At 35.8% G+C, this 19,575-nt stretch overlaps 2 pseudogenes across 2 annotated transcripts in view; one reads left to right on the top strand and one right to left on the bottom strand.

Annotated features, from left to right (window-relative positions):
* The window catches only part of LOC105519988, an 87,244-nt pseudogene extending 71,323 nt beyond the window's left edge, over positions 1-15,921 (bottom strand). Inside the window, exon 1 of the transcript XR_001003057.1 lies at positions 15,834-15,921. The product of XR_001003057.1 is annotated as a leydig cell tumor 10 kDa protein homolog pseudogene (transcript). The remainder of the gene's footprint in view (positions 1-15,833) is intronic.
* On the top strand, positions 15,732-16,502 carry LOC105519974 (annotated as a pseudogene). The gene has a single exon (XR_001003053.1). The product of XR_001003053.1 is annotated as a cytochrome c oxidase assembly protein COX16 homolog, mitochondrial pseudogene (transcript).
* The last annotated feature ends 3,073 nt before the right edge of the window (positions 16,503-19,575 follow it).

The following is a 19,575-nucleotide window of genomic DNA, read 5'->3' as shown; positions in this document are numbered from 1 at the left end:
GTATAATAAAAAAAAAAAAAAAAAGAAAATGCTTAATGTTTGCCAAAGAATCCCTGAAAAAATAACAAGACTGACTATAAATGAGTAGAACAAATTCCTATTGAATACATATTCATTAAAATTTATATTCACTTGCAGAACATAGGTTCAGGTATAAGAAACACTAGATAATACATAAGATCTTGTGTTTAATAATAATCGTTATATAATTAACTAATAAAGAGTTATTTTGAAGTAATTATAAATACAAATTCCAAATTTCTGGCAGTTAAAATGAATGTCATTACTACAGAATCATAAATAAGGAGTATATTTAATACTGCGGTTTCATATATTTATAATTTTCTTAGAGTAAAAGAAATTAACAATTGCAATATGTACTTAAAATTATAAGAGATATGTATATATATACATACATATTTTATGTTCACATCAAAATTGAGCAGAAGATACAGAGATTTTCTACATATCTGTTCCCCAACTCATGCATAGCCTCCCCAATTATCAACATCTCCTACCAGAGTGGTACATTTATTACAATTGATGAACCTCACTGACACATCATTATCTCCCAAAGTCCATAGTTTACATTCGTGTTACTCTTGGTGGTATATATTCTATAGGTTGGGACCAATTTGTGATGGCATATATCCACCATTATAGTATACAGAAGAACAGATTTACTGCCCTAAAAGTCCTCTGTGTTCCATCTATTCATCCCTCTCTCCCACCCAACCTCTGGAAAGCAATGATCTTTTTATTGCTTCCATAGTTTTGCCTTTTCTAGAATGTCACATATATGCATACCTCAAACATACTATTAGCTCAGTTCCAGACCACTGCAATAAAGCAATATTGCAATAAAGTGAGTCACACTAAGTTTTTGGTTTCCCACTGCATAAAAACATCATGTTTATACTATATTTTATTCTATTAATTGTGCAATAGCATTACATGTAAAGAATGATGTACATATCTTAATTTAAAAATACTTTACTGCTAAAAAATGCTAACAATCATCAGAACCTTCATCTTTTCACTGGTAGAGGGCCTTGCCTCCATGTTAATGGCATCACCTTTTTTTCTGGTGGAGGGCCTTGACTCTATGCTAATGGCTGCTGACTGATCAGGGTGGTGGTTGCTGAAGGTTGGGTAGCTATGGCAATTTCTTAAAATAAGACAACAATCAAATTTTCCACGTTGATTGATTCTTCCTTTTGCAAAAGCGCTCTCTATAGCATGTGATACTGTTTGATAGCATTTTATCATAGCAGAATTTCTTTCAAAATTGGAGTCAATCTTCTCAAATCCTGCCACTGCTTTATTAACTAAGTTTACATAATATTCTAAATCCTTTGTTTTCATTTCAATGATGTTAACAGTATCTTAACCAGAAGTAAATTCCATCTCGAGAAATTATTTTCTTTGCTCACTATAAGAAACACCACCTTCCCCCATTTACATTTTATCATGAGATTGCAGCAATTCAGTCACATCTTTAGTGATGGATTTTAGTTTTCTCGCTGTTTCCATCACATCTGCGATTATTTCCCCCACTGAAGTACTGAACCCCTCAAAGTCATCCTTGTGAGTTGAAATCAACTTCTTCCAAACTCATCTTAATGTTGATATTTTGACTGCCTCCCATGGATTACAAATGTTCTCTTTATTTTATTTTCCGGGGTACATGTGCAGATGTACAGGTTTGTTACATAGGTAAATGTGTGCCATGGTGATTTGCTGCACTTATCAACCCATCATCTAGGTATTAAGCCCGTCATGCATTAGGTATTTTTCCTGATGCTCTTCCCTATCTGGCCTCCCCTGACAGGCCACATTGTGTGTTGCTCCCCTCCCTGTGTCCATGTATTCTCACTGTTCAGCTCCCACTTATGGGTGAGAACATTCAGTGTTTGGTTTTCTGTGCCTGTATTAGTTTGCTGAGGATAACGGCTTCCAGCTCCCTCCATGTCCCTGCAAAGGACAGGATCTCGTCCCATTTTATGGCTGCATAGTATTCCATGGTGTATATGTATCACATTTTCTTTATTCAGTCTATCATTGGCAAGTATTTTGGTTGATTCCATGTCTTTGCTATTGTGAAAAGTGCTGCAATGAACATACATGTGTGTGTGTGTGTGTGTGTGTGTGTGTGTGTGTGTGTGTATATATATATATGAATGATAGAAAGATTTATATTCCTTTAGGTATATACCCAGCAATGGGATTGCTGTATCAGATGGTATTTCTGGTTCTAGGTCTTTGAGGAATCACCACACTGTCTTCCACAATGGTTGAATTAATTTACATTCCCACTGTTAAAAGTATTCCTGTTTCTTCACAACCTTGCCAACATCTGTTGTTTCTTGACATTTTAATAATAGCCATTCTGACTGGTGTGAGATGGTATCTCATGGTGCTTTTGATTTGCATCTCTGTAATGATGAGTGATGTTGAGCTTTTTGCATTTATTTGTTGGCCGCATGAATGCCTTCTTTTGAGAAGTGTCTGTTCATGTCCTTTGCCCACTTTTTTAATGCAGTTGTTTTTTCTTGTAAATGTGTTTAAGTTCCTTGTAGACTCTGGATATTGGACCTCTGTCACATAAATAGATAGAAAATAATTTCTCCCATTCTGTAGGTTGTCTGTTCACTCTGATGATAGTTTCTTTTGCTGTGCAGAAGCTCTTTAGTTTAATTAGATCCCATTTCTCAATTTTTGCTTTTGTTGCAATTGCTTTAACATTGTCAGTGCCTATGTCCTGAATGGTATTGCCTAGATTATCTTCTGGGTTTTGTATAGTTTTGGGTTTTACATTTAAGTCTTTAATTAATCTTGAGTTAGTTTAAGTATGTGGTGTAAGAAAAGGGTCCAGTTTTAATTTTCTGCATATGGCTAGCCAGTTCTACCAGCACCATTTATAAAATAGGAAATCCTTCCCCCATTGCTTTTGTCAGGTTTGTCAAAGATCAGATGGTTGTAGATGTGTGGTCTTATTTCTGAGTTCTCTATTTTGTTCCATTGGTCTATGTGTCTGTTTTTGTATCAGTACCATGCTGATTTGGTTACTACAGCTGTTTTGGTTACTACAGCCTTGTAGTATAGTTTGAAGTCGGGTATCATAGTGCCTCCAGCTTTGTTCTTTTTGTTTAGGATTATCTTTGCTATACAGGCCCATTTTTGGTTCCATACAAATTTTAAAATAGTTTTTTCTAAATATCTGAAGAATGTCAATGGTACTGCAATGGTAATAGCATTGAATCTATAAATTACTTTGGGCAGTATGGCCATTTTCACAATATTGTTTCTTCCTATTTGTGAGCATGGAATATTTTTTCATTTGTTTGTGTCCTTTCTGATTTCCTTGAGCAGTGGTTTGTAGTTCTCCTTGAAGAGGTCCTTTACTTCCCCTGTTAGCGGTATTCCTAGGTATTTTATTCTCTTTGTAGCAATTGTGAATGCCACTTCATTCATAATTGGGCTCTCTGCTATGCAAATGTTCTTAATGTCATCAAAAATGGTTAATCCTTTCCAGAAGGTTTTCAATTGACTTTTCCCAGATCTATCAGAGGAATAACTATTTATGGCAGCTATAGCCTTGCAAAAATGTATTTTTTTAAATAATAAGATGTGAAAATCAAAATTGATTCATGGAATGTAGAATTAATGTTCTATAGCCAAGCATGAAAACAGCATTAAACTCTTTGTACATCCCCATCAGAGTTCTTGAGTATTAGGTATATTGTCAACGAACAGTAATATGTTAAAAGAATTGTTTCTTTCTTTTTTCTGAGCAGTGGGTCTCAACAGTGAACGTAACGTATTCAGAAAACTATGCTGTAAACAGATGTGCTGTCATCCCCGCTTTGTTGCTCCATTTATAGAGCACAGGCAGAGTAGGTTTAACATAACTCATAAAGGCCCTAGGATTTTCAGAATGGTAAATGGACATTGGCTTTATTGTAAAGTCACCAGCTTTAAGCCCAACAAGAGAGTCAGCCTGCCCTTTGGAGATTTGAAGTGAGGCACTGACTTCTCATTTCTAGCTCTGGAACTCCTGGATGGCATCTTCTTCCAATATACTGTTTTGTCTACATTAAAAATCTGCTGTTTGGTACCACTTGCTACTTCATCTTGCACTTTTATGTTATGGAGACAGCTTCTTTCCATAAACCTCATGAACCAACTTCTAACAGCTTCGAACATTTCTTCCTCAGCTTCCTCACCTCTCTCAGCCTTCATAGAATTAAAGAGAGTTAGGGCCTTGCTCTGAATGAGGCTTTCACTTAAGGGAATATTATGGCTAGTTTGATCTTTTATCCACACCACTAAAACTTTCTCCATATCGGCAATAAGGCTGTTTCTCTTTCTTATCACTGGTGTGTTTACTGGAGCAGCACTTTTAATTTCCTTCAAAAATTTTTCCTTTGCATTAATAACTTGGGTGTTTGGTGCAAGAAGCCTAGCTTTCAGCCTATATTGGAATTCGACATGCCTTTCTCACTAAGCTTAATCATTTCTAGCTTTTGATTTATAATGAAAGATGTAAAATTTTTCCTTTCACTTGAACACGTAGAGATTATTGTAGGGTGATTAGTTGACCTAATTTCAATATTGTTGTGAGAACGGAAAGGCCCAAGGAGAGGGAGAGAAACAGGGGAGTGGTGGTGGGTCCCTAGAGCAGTCAGAACACACGCAGCATCTATGGATTAAGTTTGCTGTCTTATTGGGTGCAATTTGTGGTACCCCAAAACAATTACAATAGCAACATCAAAGATCACTGATCACGTGTCACCATAACAGATACAATGATAATGAAAAATTTTGATACATTGCTAGAATTATCAAAATGTGACATGGAGATAAGCAATGAGCACATAGTGTTGGAAAAATGGAGCTGATAGACTTGTTCAATGTAAGGCTACCACAAATCTTCAATTTGTAAAAAAAACACAGTATCTGTGCAGTTCAATAAAGCAAAACACAATAAAACAAGATATGCCCGTAATTACCAGCATAGAGAATGTAGCTTTTTCCAATTGCTTTGTTTTACTTAGTAATATGTATTTAAATTTCTTCCATGTTTTTTCATGGCTTGATTGCTCATTTCCTTTGAGTGCTGAATAATATTCCATTTTCTGGAAGTATCATTGCTGATTTATCCATTCACCTATGATATCTTGGTTGCTTTCAAGTTTTGGCAATTATGAATAAACCTACAATATAGATATAAGTTTTCAACTCCTATGAGTAAATACCAAGGAGCACAATTACTATATCATATGGTAAGAGTATATATAGTTGTGTTAAGAAACTGCCAAACTCTCTTCCAAAGTGTCTGCACCTTTTTGCATTCCCACCGACAATGAACGAGAGTTCCTGTTGCTCCACACCTTCATCAGCATTTGGTGTTGTCAGTGTTTTGGATTCTGGCCATTCTAACAGATGTGTAGTGATATCTCACTGTTGGCTTAGTTTGCATTTCCCTGATGACATATGATATAGAGAGATGTAATTAACCATTTTTAAGTGTATAGTTTAGAATTGCCACATATATTCACAATGTAAAGTGTGTTTCACATAGTTGTGAAACACAGCACCAGAGATTTTCATCTTGCAAATTTGAAATTCTACAACAATTAAACAATGATTCCTCTTTCTCCCTTCCCCAGCTCCTGGTAAGCACTGTTCTACTTTCTGTCTTTATAAATGTGAATTCTCTAGGTACCTCATATAAGTTTTGTCATATAAGTTATAAAAGTGTAAGTATTTATATGTAATATATGGACATATAATTTAGAAACATATAGGTATGTGTAAGTGTATATAAGTGTATTAGTATAAATATATAAGTGTATATGTACAGAAGTCATATTAGTGTCTGTTTTTCAGCTTTATAGGACTATAATTAACAATTAAAAATTGTATATATTTAAGGTATACAAATTGATGTTTTGATATACATAGGCATTGTGAAATATGTATACATATAATTACCACTATCTGGCTAATTAACATAAATCACTTCATTTAGTCACTTTTTTGTGGTGAGAACATTTATGGTCTACTCTTTTAGCAAATTTCAAGTATACAATACATTATTGTTAACGATGGCCACCATGCTGTACATTAGATCTCCAGAACTCATTCATTCTTCATAACAGAAATGTTGTATTATTTGACCATCTCCCCATTTCCCTGACCTTCAGCCCCTTCAAACTACAATTCTAATATCTGCTTCTATTAGTGCAACTTTTTCAGATTCCAAATATGAATGAGATAATGTGATATTTGTCTTTCTGTGCCTGGCATGTTCTACTTAACATAATGTTCTCCAAGTTCACCTATGTTGTCATAAACAAGATTCCTTTCTTTTTTGAGGCTGAATGGTATTCCATTGTGCATATATATATCTCTCCCATATTTTCTTTATCCATTTATCCATTGATGGACACTTAGATTGATTCCATATCTTGGATATGGTAAACAATGATTCAAAGTACTTGGGGATGCAGCTATCTTTTCAACATGTTGATTTCATTATCACTGGATATATACGCAGAAGAAAAATTGCTTAGTTATATGATTGCTGTTTTTATTTTTTGATAAACTTCCATAGTGGCTGTACAATTTACATTGCCACTAACTGTATACCACAGTTCCCTTTTCTCCACATCCTAACCAACACTTGTTATCTTTCATCATTTTTATAACAGCCATTCTAACAGGTGTGAGGGTGTGAGGTAATATTTGGCTGTGGTTTTAATTTTTATTTATGTGGTGATTAGTAATGTTAGGCATTTTTAATATAGAAGTTATCCATTTGTATGCCTTCTTTTGAGAAATGTCATCAGGTATTTTGCCCATTTTTAAAACCAGGTTATTTTTTTTCCTTCTATTGAGTTGTTTGAGTTCCTTACATATTTTGGACATTAATCCCTTATCAGATGTATGGTTTGCAAATATTTTTGCCCATTCCATAGGTTGTCTCTCATTTTGTTGATTCTTTCTTTGGCTGTGCAGAAGCTTTTGGGTTTGATATAATCCCATTTGTCTAATTTTGATTTTGTTGCCTGGGCTTTTGGGATCTTATCAAAAAAGTGATTGTCCAGACGAATATCATGAAGCTTTTTTCCTATATTTTTTTTCTAGTAGTTTTACAGCTTTGGGTCTTACATCTAAGTCTTTAATCTATTTTGGGTTGATATTCATATATGGTATAAGAAGAAAGTCTTATTTCACTCTTGTGCATATGGATATTCAGTTTTCCCAGCACCATTTATTGAAGAGACTGCCCTTTCCTTATTGTACATTCTTGGCATCTGTCAAAAACCAATTAATTGTAAATGAATGCATTTATTTATAGGCTCTCTATTCTGTTGCATTGGTCCATGTGTTTGTTTTATGCTAGTACCATGCCATTTTGATTGCTATGACTTTGTAGTATATTTTGATATCAGGTAGTGTGATGCCTCTAGCTTTGTTCTTTTTGCTTACTATTGCTTTGGCTATTCAGTGCTTTTTGTACTTCTTTTAAAATGAATGTACCAAGTCAAGTATGAAGCTGATTTTTATAAATTCATACTATATAAGATTTTATTCTAAAGTTATTTAAAAATGAAAATTGAAGTTAAATATCTATGTTATAGTATACATGTATTTTATTCTGGAAATAAATTTGAGGAAGGTTGGGTAGCAGAAAGAGGGATATATTTTAGGAAATTTGAAATTTGTTACTGTGTTGAAGTTAGTTTAAAATTTAAAATTCTGGCTCTCTACATGATGCCTAGTCTTACATTTTTAAAGCTGTAGCTAGATATTGTTGGTTTTAATATTTTCTCATTATTATTTCCAGCACATGCTTTTATTTTTGCAAGGAGGTTTATATCTATGAAATGTTACAAATAATTCAGTATCATTTTAAAACATGCAGTGTCTTTTAAAGGATTATCAATCTGTGTTTTACAAACCTCAGCAGATATGATTACAGTTTGTTTAGAGCTACAGTTGATGAGCTCTACTTCACTCCAAAGATATGTAACTATCCTACAAACTTGATTAGTAGAATCTAACATTTAATGCTTGATGATTTGGAAAAGTACAAATGACAGCAACCTTCAGAATATGCATTCACGGCTGGGCGTGGTGGCTCATGCCTGTAATCCCAGCACTTTGGGAGGCCAAGATAGGTGGATCACAAGGTCAGGAATTCAAGATCAGCCTGGTCAATATGGTGAAACCCTGTCTCTACTACAAATACAAAAAAAAAATAGCCAGGCGTGGTGGTGGGTGCCTGTAGTCCCAGGTACTCAGGAGGGTGAGGCAGGAGAATCATTTGAATCCAGGAGGCGGAGGTTGCAGTGAGCCGAGATTGCGCCACTGCACCCAGCATGGGCAACAGAGAGAGACTCAGTCTCTAAATAAATAAATAAATAAATAAATAAATAAAATAATAAAGAATATCCATTCACAGTATTAGTTGAAATTAAATATAGTGATGCAAATTAGTTGTCACCTTGACTGGCTCTCACAGACTAAGAATGCTGTGGTCACAGTCCAATCTTCATGCTGAGTGGTCTGCTTTGCACAGTATGAATGCTCACTTGTGACTGCTGTTACATAAGTTTCAGTTATCCAGACAAAATGGAAAAAGATACAAATAGCTGGGTGAAGCTGAAGGTACATACTCTTTATAGAGAGTACCTGAATAGTTGTTACCATTTTCTTTTAAAATCATATTCAGTAAAACCACCTCAAATTACTTTGGATAATTTTTTTTAAATGCAAAATGGAATTTTTTCCACAGTTCGCTACAAGTGAATCAAATTAATCAGCTGTATTGAGAAGCTAAAGGTCAGATTGTACGTAGCAGAAAGACATCCCTTTGTGATTACTTGGTTACTTTATCAGGATATTGAGTCTATGACATACGTTGCTGACAAAAACTTGAATAGGTCTAGAAATTCATTGCCTGTCTTTGTCAAGTTGAAAATATTAGTGGTGATTTGTGAGACTTTGGTGCACCCATCACCTGAGCAGTGTACCCTGTACCCAATGTGTAGTATTTTCTACCTTGCCACCCCCCTACTCTTACCCCCGAGTCCCCAAAGTCCAATGTATCATTCTTATGCCTTTGTGTCCTCATAGCATAGGTCCCACCAACAAGTTAGAACACACAGTGTTTGGTTTTCCATTTCTGAGTAACTTCACTTAGAATAATAGACTCCAATTCCATCCAGGTTGCTATGAATGCCATAATTTCATTCCTTTTTATGGCTGAGTAGTATTCCATGGTATATATACCACATTTTCTTTATCCACTCGTTGACTGATGGGCATTTGGGCTGGTTTCATATTTTTGTAATTGCAAATTGTGCTGTTATAAACATGTGTGTGCAAGTATCTTTTTCATATAATGACTTATTTTCCTCTGGGTAGATACCTAGTGGTGAGATTACTAGATCAAATGGCAGATCTACTTTTAGTTCTTTAAGGTATCTCCACACTGTTTTCCATAGTTGTCCTAGTTTACATTCCCACCAACAATGTAAAAATGTTCCCTTTTCACCAAAAACACACCAACATCTATCATTTTTTGATATTTTGAATTTGACCATTCTTGCAGGAGTGAAGTGGTATTGCACTGTGGCTCTGATTTGCTTTTCCCTGATAATTCCCTGATAATTTCTCCATATGCTTGTTGGCTATTTGTATATCTTCTTTTGAGAACTGTCTATTCATATCCTTAGCCAACTTTTTGATGGGATTGTTGTTTATTTTCTTGCTGATTTGTTTGAGTTTCTTGTGGCTCAAAGGAAAAATATCAGTATATATTTCAAACCTACATGGTCATAGTGTCCCCTTTTATGTATCTTTAAATAATTTATCACCTATTTGTATGTTGAGCCAAAAGCCGAGCATAGCTCACTCAAATCACCCTGTGTGTGTGTTACACCTATATACATATATACGAAAATATAAAAATAACAGAGAAACTTCTGGTTCAAGATAACTGACAGAATATATATATATATATACACACACACACACATATATATACACATAATATATATCATATATAGATGATGTCCAATGGCAATGAATTAGCAATGAAATCAAAGAGAGTTGATAAACTTTTCCATATATGCAAAAAGATGAGACCTATAAAATACGGAGCTTCCCAAGGTAGGCCACAGGAATACAGCTATATTGTTATCAGAGCCAGTGGAGACTGGAAGAAAGAGGGTGACTTCGATATTTAAAGAGAGATGGAACAACTATGCTAGTCCCCTACAAACCCCCAAAATTTAGGCACCTACCTCCCATGTAGAGCATACAGAGAAAGCCAAAACAACAATAAGTATTGTGTGTTCACTATTTACTAATTACTGTCCTGAGCACTTTTATATCTTAACTCATTTTATACTCATAACATTCATATGTAATTATTCACATTAATCTCATTTAAAGAGTGAAGTATCTAAACCGTAGTAGTTATTTGCCCAAAGTCATATGAAGGGTAAAAATGTCTGAGCCAGGATTCAATGTCAAGCAGCAATATCCAGAGTCTATACTCTTATTCATTATACTGTGCTGTCTCACCTCTCACACAACCAAATATATCACCTGTCATAACTAAGAAAAGTTTCCTATTAAAAGAAAGTGAATAACAGTTCTACTTCTGACTATTATGGAATAAATGTAATCAGACTTGTGATACCCTGTAAACAGCTATAAAACTGGACAAAATATATGAAGCAACTCTTTCAGGCATTATATACCAGGCAGAAGAGGACTACATTATTTTGAGAGAAGGGATTCTAATGAAATGAGCCACAAGTTCAATTTGAATTTCTTATTGGGAGACTTTTCCTCATACGGCTTAAGTCAGTGGATTCCAATTGGAACATTTGTATTGATGAATTGAAGGAACAAGGAACAAAGTTAAAGGCTGCTGAAAAAGTTGAAATTTGCTTGCAGAGTACTAAAAAAGAGGAAATTATGACATTCCAAAATGGTCACAACTTAGCAGTAAAGACCAGACCCTAAAATAAGAGCAATGCCCTAGGACTATGGATAAAACTAATAATAGTCTTGCCCAAACAAAGAATAAAACCTAGAATTACAGGAAAAAAAGAGCAGAAGGTAATTTAATTTCCTGACAAAAACAAAATGTAACAGCCTTTAATGGATGATGATATAATCATCTTAAAAACTATCATTTACAATAAAGTATTCCTTGATATCTGGTGGGAGTTGATTCCAGGACCCATGCAAATACCAAAATTCACAGATGCTCAAGTCCCTTTCGTAAAATGACAGTACAGTCAGCCTCCCCATATCTGTGCATTCTACATCCACAGATTCACTTAACTGCAGATAAGTTTTGTTTGGTTGAACCTGAAGATGTGGAACCTGCAGATATGGAGGGCTGATAGAATTGAGAATATTGAAAATTTTTAGTCATAAGAAGTATGATAAGCTAGACTGTAATTTAAAAAAATGTATCAATAGAAACAGATTCTGGAATAAGTTTGAGTTACTAGATAAAATTTAAGAGTAACTATTATAAATATATTCAAAGAATTAAAAGGAAATGGATATAATTGGTAGTAGATATGTAATCTCAGAAGAATAGTAGAAATTACATAAAAGAAATGCATAGGAATAATAGACATGGAAAGTACTATATCTGCAGTGAAAAACTCACTGCATGGAATTAACAAGAACCATAGACAATGAGAAGCCTCCAGCACCAGTTTCTACTGCAAACATTAAACTTAGCCAAACTTCTAGATTTATTAACCTAAAATCTCACATCTAAGACTTTTATCTCAGTTTCTATTACATGAAATGTCAGGTCTGGCTTTCCAGAAAAAAGTCACAAGTCATTCTAAAAGGCAAGACAAAATACAATCTGAAGAAAGAAGGCAAACATCAGAATCAGATTCAGATATGACACATATTTCATACTTAACAGGCAATTCTAAATAATTATGATAATTATGTTAAGGGATCTAATAAAGTAAGTTGACAACAAACAAGAACAGATTGAAAATGGAAGCAGAAAGAAGGAACTCTAAGAAAGAATCGAAAGGAAATGCTAGGAATTAAGAGTGCCTCTGACAGGTTCATAAGCCGACTGATACCACTAAGGGAATAATTAGAGAGCTAGAACATAAACAAATGAGAGCATATCAGTGTCAAATGTGAAGAGAAAAACACAAAGAACACCACAGAATACTGAAGAACTCTGGGACAATTACGTCTTCTTTTGAGAAATGTCTGTTCAGGTCTTTTACACATTTTTAAATTATGTTATGTTATTTGCTTTCTTACTATTTAGTTGTTTGAGTTCCTTATGTATTTTGGATATTAACCTCTTATCAAGTTTATTATTTGCAAATATTTTCTCCCAATCCATAGGCTGTTTCTTCACTCTGTTGTTTGTTTCCCTGGCTGTCAAAAGATGCTAATATACTCTGTGGAGTAGGCTGCTGGGGAAAATAGTGGTTCTAACCATATGACCAATATCAATAGTTTCCTCATTTCTTTGTTCTTAGGCAAGTCCTGCAATGTCAGGAAGGCAGTCCTTTCTGGGTGGATATTCCCCATTGTTTTTTCTCGACTTTGTTGCTACACATTCTATAGTGGGTCTTCAAGCCTTCTCAGGGCTATTTCATTTTGTGAATGAATTATATCTTGAGGGGTGGGAGGGTAGAGAACGAAGGCTCGTATCTTTTACTCTGTCACTTTCATGATGTCACTCCTCTTCCTAAGTTTTGAAGGACAATTCTGCCATGTATCTAATTCTAGTTGATGAGTTGCTTTTCCCTTGCTCCTTTCAATATGTTCTATGTCTTTGGCTTTTGACAGTTTGATTAGAATGTATCTTGTGTGGGTCCCTTTGGCTTTATCCTACTTGGAGTTCATTGAGTTTCTTATGTTTGTACAGCCATATCTTTCACCAAATTTGGGACGATTTTAAGACATTACTTCTTTTTTTTTTTTTGAGATGGAGTCTCGCTCTGTTGCCCAGGCTAGAGTGCAGTGGCGCTATCTCGGCTCACTGCAAGCTCCGCCCCCCGGGGTTCACACCATTCTCCTGCCTCAGCCTCCTGTATAGCTGGGACTACAGGCGCCCGCCACCATGCCCAGCTAATTTTTTTTTGCATTTTTAGTAGAGATGGGGTTTCACCATGTTAGCCAGGTTGGTCTCGATTTCCTGACCTCGTGATCCGCCCGTCTCGGCCTCCCAAAGTGCTGGGATTACAGGCGTGAGCCACTGCGCCCAGCCAGGACATTATTTCTTTAAATAATTTCTTCCCCTTTCTTTTTGTCTTCTTCTGGAACTCTCATAATGTATATATTAAGCTTCCTGATGATAACCCATAACTTCCTTAAGTACTGTTTACTTTTCTTAACTGTTTTTTTTCTTTTTGCTCCTCAGAACCAATAATTTTAAATTTCCTGTCTTCAATTATATTATTCTTTTTTCTTCTATCTGTTTGATTCTGCTGTTGAATTCCTCTAGTGGATTTTTCAGCTCAGTTATTGTACTTTTCTGTTTGAGAATATGTGTTTGGTTCTTTTAAATAATTTATATGTCTTTGTCAATATTCTTATTTTGTTTATATATTATTTTATGGAATTCCCCTAGTTTTTTTTTACATTGTGCATTATCCCTTCAAGTATAATTAAGACAATTGTTTTAAAATCTTTGTCTAGTAAATCCAGGGCCTACGTTTCTTTATGGACTACTTACACCATGCTACTTTCTTTTGTTGAATGGGCTCTGTTTGCCTGTTTCTGTGCATGCCTTGTGATTTGTTATTGTTGTATTGAAAATTGTACATTTGAAAAAAATAAGCACCTCTAAGGTTTTTTCTAGGATATTAGGTCATGTCTTGAGCCTTGTACCAGGCTGGAGGGAAAGGTCTTCTCATGTCTCCTCTGGTTATGCATCTTTTTTTAATCCCTGTGTAGATTTTTCCATTTTCCTATATATATGGATGCTTTCAAATGTCTTAATTTCTCAGGAGTATCACTTCATCTTCTCCTTGGAGACTAAAATATTCTATTGTATTCCTCCACCTGTAATCTCTTGCCTCAGACATGTGGGTCTGTAGTACAGTTCACACAAGCTGTGGTTGCTGTTTCTGTGACTTTCCTTGCCTGAGATCCAAGCTATGCCATTTTTTTCCCATCTGAGCTCTGAGTCTTGGCTCAGGAGAAAGAGACATGAGATCCTGAGGCAGTTCCCAGACAGAGTAGAATATTGCTAATAATATGTATCCTGTGACCTCTGGTTTGAGGGAGGGAATTTGGAACTGAATTGTTGCTTCCTTCTGACCAAACTGTCATGTGCCAGAAATGGCATGGAACGAGGGCAAGTAAAAATGCCAGCCAGGCAGGGTGGCTCATGTCTGCAATCCCAGCACTTTGGGAGGCCAACATGGGGGTACTGCTTGAGGCCAAGAGTTTGAAAGGAGCCTGAGAAACATAGCAAGGTCCCATCTTTAGACAAAAATAAGCAAAAAGTAGATGGACATTATGATGCATTCCTGTAGTCTGAGCTACTCAGGAGGCTGAAACAGAGAATTACTTGAGTCCAGGAGTTTGAAGATTCAGTGAGCTATAATTGTGTGACTTCACTCTGGTCTAGGTGACAGAGTGCGTCCCTGCCTTTCTAAAAAACAAAAAGCCACAAAATGGTTCTGTTGTCTTGAATGTGGCTTTTTTTATAATCTGGCATTTGCTTTATTGCCGCTGATCTTTGACTATTTTCTAGAGCTTCAGTAGAGATTTTAGTGAGTCTGTTTTTGTTTGTTTTTTATGTTTCAATGGGGAGGACTAAGGGCCTGGAGCTTCCTAGTCACTTATCTTGCTGAAATCACTCCCTTCTACCTAATTTTTTTAATACTTATTCTCAGATTTTGTTTTAAAGATAAATGTGTAGTTTACATTTGATACATTTAAAAGTATGAAGTATCAGTAAATATAGATGATAAAATACTACAAATAGAAAGAAGACGGAGCCGGGATCGTGCCACTGCACTCCAGCCTGGGCGACAAAATGAGACTCCGTCTCAAAAAAAAAAAAAAGAAAAAAGAAAAAAGAAAAAAGTCTCCATTAAACTGGTAAATTCCTCATCCCACAAATAGCCATAGAGACTGGAGTACCAGCTTCAAAATACTTTTTTTTCTTTTCTCTTTTTGAGCCAAAGTCTTGCTCTTGTTCCCCAGGATGGAGTGCGATGGCGAGATCTGGGCTCACTGCAACCTCCGCCTCCCAGGTTCAAGCGATTCTCCTGCCTCGGCCTCCCAGTAGCTGGGATTACAGGCGCCTGCTACCATGCCCGGCTAATTTTTGTATTTTTTTTTAAATAGAGATGGGGTTTTATCATGTTGACCAGGCTGGTCTAGAACTCCTGACCTCAGGTGATCCACCCACCTTGGCCTCCCAAAGTGCTGGGACTACAGGACACCCACCCAGGCCACCACACTGGCCTCAAAATACTTTTTTTCCTTAGTTGTTTTTATCGAGTGGCCATGTGCCTATGGGAGTGTTCTAAGAAGACGTTAGTCCGGACCCAGAACGTGGAAAGTACTGGTTTCCATATCGATTTGGTGATGATTGTAAACTGATTCAAATCTCTGAATCCCAACTGCACACCGACGACGTTTCGGAACCAAAAACACTCTGACGCCCGCATTTATGGGCAGACGCACAAGTATGTTACGATGACTCGATTGCTTTTGTCTAGCGGAAACCATTCAGTAAGGACCAAGCACTAAATAACCAAGGAAAAGGAAGTGAGTCAAGGACGTACTCCTCTTGGTGACAGCGTGGGCCGCTGACATTTGGGAGTCTGCGCTGGGTCCGCTTGGAGTTCTGAGCGGATGGAAGATTTCAGTCATGTTTGCACCCGTGGTGATGCGTGCTTTTCGCAAGAACAAGACTTTCCACTATGGAGTCCCCATGTTGCTGCTGATTGTTGGAGGTTCTTTTGGTCTTCGTGAGTTTTCTCAAATCCCATATGATGCTGTGAAGATTAAAATGGATCCTGAGCTTGAAAAAAAAACTGAAAGAGAATAAAATATCTTTAGAGTCGGAATATGAGAAAATAAAAGACTCCAAGTTTGATGACTGGAAGAATATTCGAGGACCCAGGCCTTGGGAAGATCCTGACCTCCTCCAAGGAAGAAATCCAGAAAGCCTTAAGACTAAGACAACTTGACTCTGTTGATTCTTTTTTCCTTTTTTTATAAAAAAATAAAAATGTTATCAACTGGACTTCCTAATATATACCCCTATCAAGTGGAAAGGAAATTCCAGGCCCATGGAAACTTGGATATGGGTAATTTGATGACAAATAATCTTGATAAAAGGTCATGTACAGGTTTTTATACTTCCCAGCTATTCCATGTGCGGATGAAAGTAACAGTGTTGGCCACGTATATTTTACAACTTGAAATAAAAAATGTAAATACTGCTCCAAAAAAAAAAAAAAAAGAAAAAAAAAAGAAAGAAGACATGGCAATATGAATAAATAAAATAGAACAAAAGGTGAAAATTGTATTCTCTAATTTGTAGTTTTTTGAAGGAAGAGCACCTGTGTGTGTGCGTGTGTGTGTGCACACATGAGTGTGCACGTGTACATGTGTGCTAGAGTGAGAGAGAGAAAGAGAGAGAGAGATTTAGAGTGTATTATTTAGAGAAAATGTAGTGTTTGATGCTCTGGATAAATTTTTCCCAGAGGTCAGACCCACTCCAGATTTTACACTGTTTGTTCCCATGAATTAATAAATTCAACAGTTTTGCTTAATGTAGCTGTGTTAGTCCCTTTTGTGTTGCTATAAAGGAATACATGAGACTTGGTTATTTATAAGGAAAAATAGTTTATTTTGGCTCATGGTTCTGCAGGTTGTACAAGCATGACACGTACATCTGCTTGGCTTCTAGTGGGGACTCAGGAAGCTTTTTCTCATGGTGGAAGGTGAAGGAAGAGCCAGTGTATCACATAGTGAGAGAGGAAGTAAGAGAGAGAAGGAGATGCCAGGTTCTTTCAAACAGCCTCTCACATGAACTAATATAGAGGGAAATTGCTCATCACCAAGGGGATGGCACCAAGCCTTTCATAAGGGATCTGCTCCTATGACCCAAATATCTTTCCCAAGGCCCCACCTCCAACATTGGGGACCACATTTCAACATGAGATTTGGAGAGAACAAATGTCCAAATCATAATACTAGCTTAAATTGGTATGCAACTAGAGTCCTAAGTACACAAATTATAAACTGCCTAAAATAAATCTAACAACATTTGTGTAAGTTCTATATAAAGAAAACAGCTTTTCTTAAACACATGTAAGTGAGCTTGAATAATTGAGACACAAAATATGTTCCGGGATGGAAGATGCCAATTATTCCTAAATCTGTTTATAAATTCAATGCAACACCTCTCAAAATACTAAAAGAAGTGTATTTTTATCATGTTTCACTAGAAAAAAGTAATTTGATATCTTAAAATAGGTTGCAGTCTGTAGTTAATTGTGTTAAGTTTGCCACATTTCTTATACATTTGGGATTTTAGAAAATGTTATGATAAAAATCATACATAACTCAACATCATTATATTTACCAAGTGACAGACCACATAAGAATCTTTGAATTTGTTTTGTAGTATGATTTCATTGACTCATACTTTTCTACCTATGAGTATATAGAGGATAGTATCTTCAAAGGTTGTTTGCCTTGATAGTAAACAATATCTATGTGTTTTTCACCTATTGCATTTTGGTTGAATTTCTATATAAACCATGATTAATTTGTACATATTTGCAGTTTTATTTTCATAGGGTACAATATTGTTAATGAGACTTGGGATATTCTAAACATGAATAGAAATTGGACCTTTATAATTTTGATCCAACCAAAGAATACTCTATTCACGTTGCATTTTCCTTCTATTAGAAAAATTCAGTTGGATAGAAAATAGACCTGATCCTTACTTCATATCTGAGTCACTTCTCAGTATGGAATCCATCTGCCAGAGGACACAATTCATGGTCACCCTTTTGTATGAGAGCTGCTTGGCTGCTTCTGAGCAGCATGCTGTCCCTGGTAAGAACTTTATCAATCAAGGTTCTCAAGCTTCAGGGGTCCTTGTGTGACTAAGTCTGCAATTCCGGACTTTCAAGAGGATATGTAGAGCTTACGATCAGAATTAACTTTTCCATCTTGGATAAATTACATGATATATTTGAAAGAACACCATGGGGAGTAAAGCAAAATAGCATTCCTTCTTGGCCTGCATCTGTTGTTATTTTTGGATCACTGGTGACAGTTTTATTGATGATGCATTTTTAAAATAGCCTGTGGAATTACAATGATAGAAAGAACTCCTTGAGAAGAGATCAACATATATTCTAAACTTGGGTGTCCAATTTGTTGGCTTTCCAGTTATACTAGTAGAAGAGGGATGACGAATATGTAAGTGTTTTGGGGTGATTTTCTGTGAATGGTTAGGCCTCATCCTCATTTGCTTATAAAGTGTAATAACGTTCATCACAATTCTTTTGTTCTTTGTCTTCATGTCTCCCCCCTCATGTAAGGAAAATGTCTTACAGCTTCTCACAAGAAGTTGTTATCATAATATCTGTTAAAGCATAGAATTCAGATAGAGTAGAGACCCAGAGATTCATATTATCGACAAGTTAGTGCTAAAAGAAACACACAGATGTAGTCTAGATATTATTTTATGTAATCTTCTCTTGTTATTTTTTATTTTTATTGTAACTGACCAATGTACCTGGCCTTCTTTTATCATTATTTTTACCTATTCATTATATAAACTGAGACAAGTATCTTAGAATATGAAACTGTCCTGGATCCACTGCGTTCTTAAGGATCAGGAGCAAACTGAGGTAAAAGCCTGGTAGGTTACTATGGAGCCTAGTATGTACTGTGGTATCATGCTACTTCTACAGCTTTTTACTTACTGATTTGTGGGTACTCAATTTGTTGTGCTATATCACGTAATAATAAATAGTTGAATAATACTCCCTGGCATGTCTATACATTTTAGACGAGCATAGAATTGTTTTTCTTCAATTTTTTTTTTTCAGTTTAGTTGTACTTTCCATTCACATTTGATTGTTTAGGAAACTGAATTTTGCTTCAGCACAATGCTTAACTTGATACTCTGCCAATTTCTTGCTCTTCCACAGTTTATGATATATTCAAACTAGAGGTTAGGTATTCATCTATCACTTCTGACAAACCAATCTGAGAATCTGCCTTTTTTTGATAAGAAGGATTGCTAATTTCATGTTGATTACAGCCCCCACAACCTCCAATCACAGTTCTATCTACTCCATTTCAACACTACTGTCAGAATTAGTCATACTGTAAAATAGCAGCATTTAGCTTTTGAAGTTTTTGAAATAAAAGAATTAAATTGGAATGTTTACCTTTGCCCAGTCTGGATTTTTTTTTTTTTTTCATCAGTTTTGGATGTTTTTGATGACATAGTTTTGCTGTTGCTCTAGACGTAGTGCTCTTTCTTTTGCA

The sequence above is a fragment of the Colobus angolensis genome, unplaced genomic scaffold (genome assembly GCF_000951035.1).
Source record: "Colobus angolensis palliatus isolate OR3802 unplaced genomic scaffold, Cang.pa_1.0 Scaffold366, whole genome shotgun sequence".
NCBI lineage: Eukaryota > Metazoa > Chordata > Mammalia > Primates > Cercopithecidae > Colobus > Colobus angolensis.
Note: the sequence above shows the minus strand (reverse complement) of the source record. Positions and strands in the feature narration are given on the sequence as shown.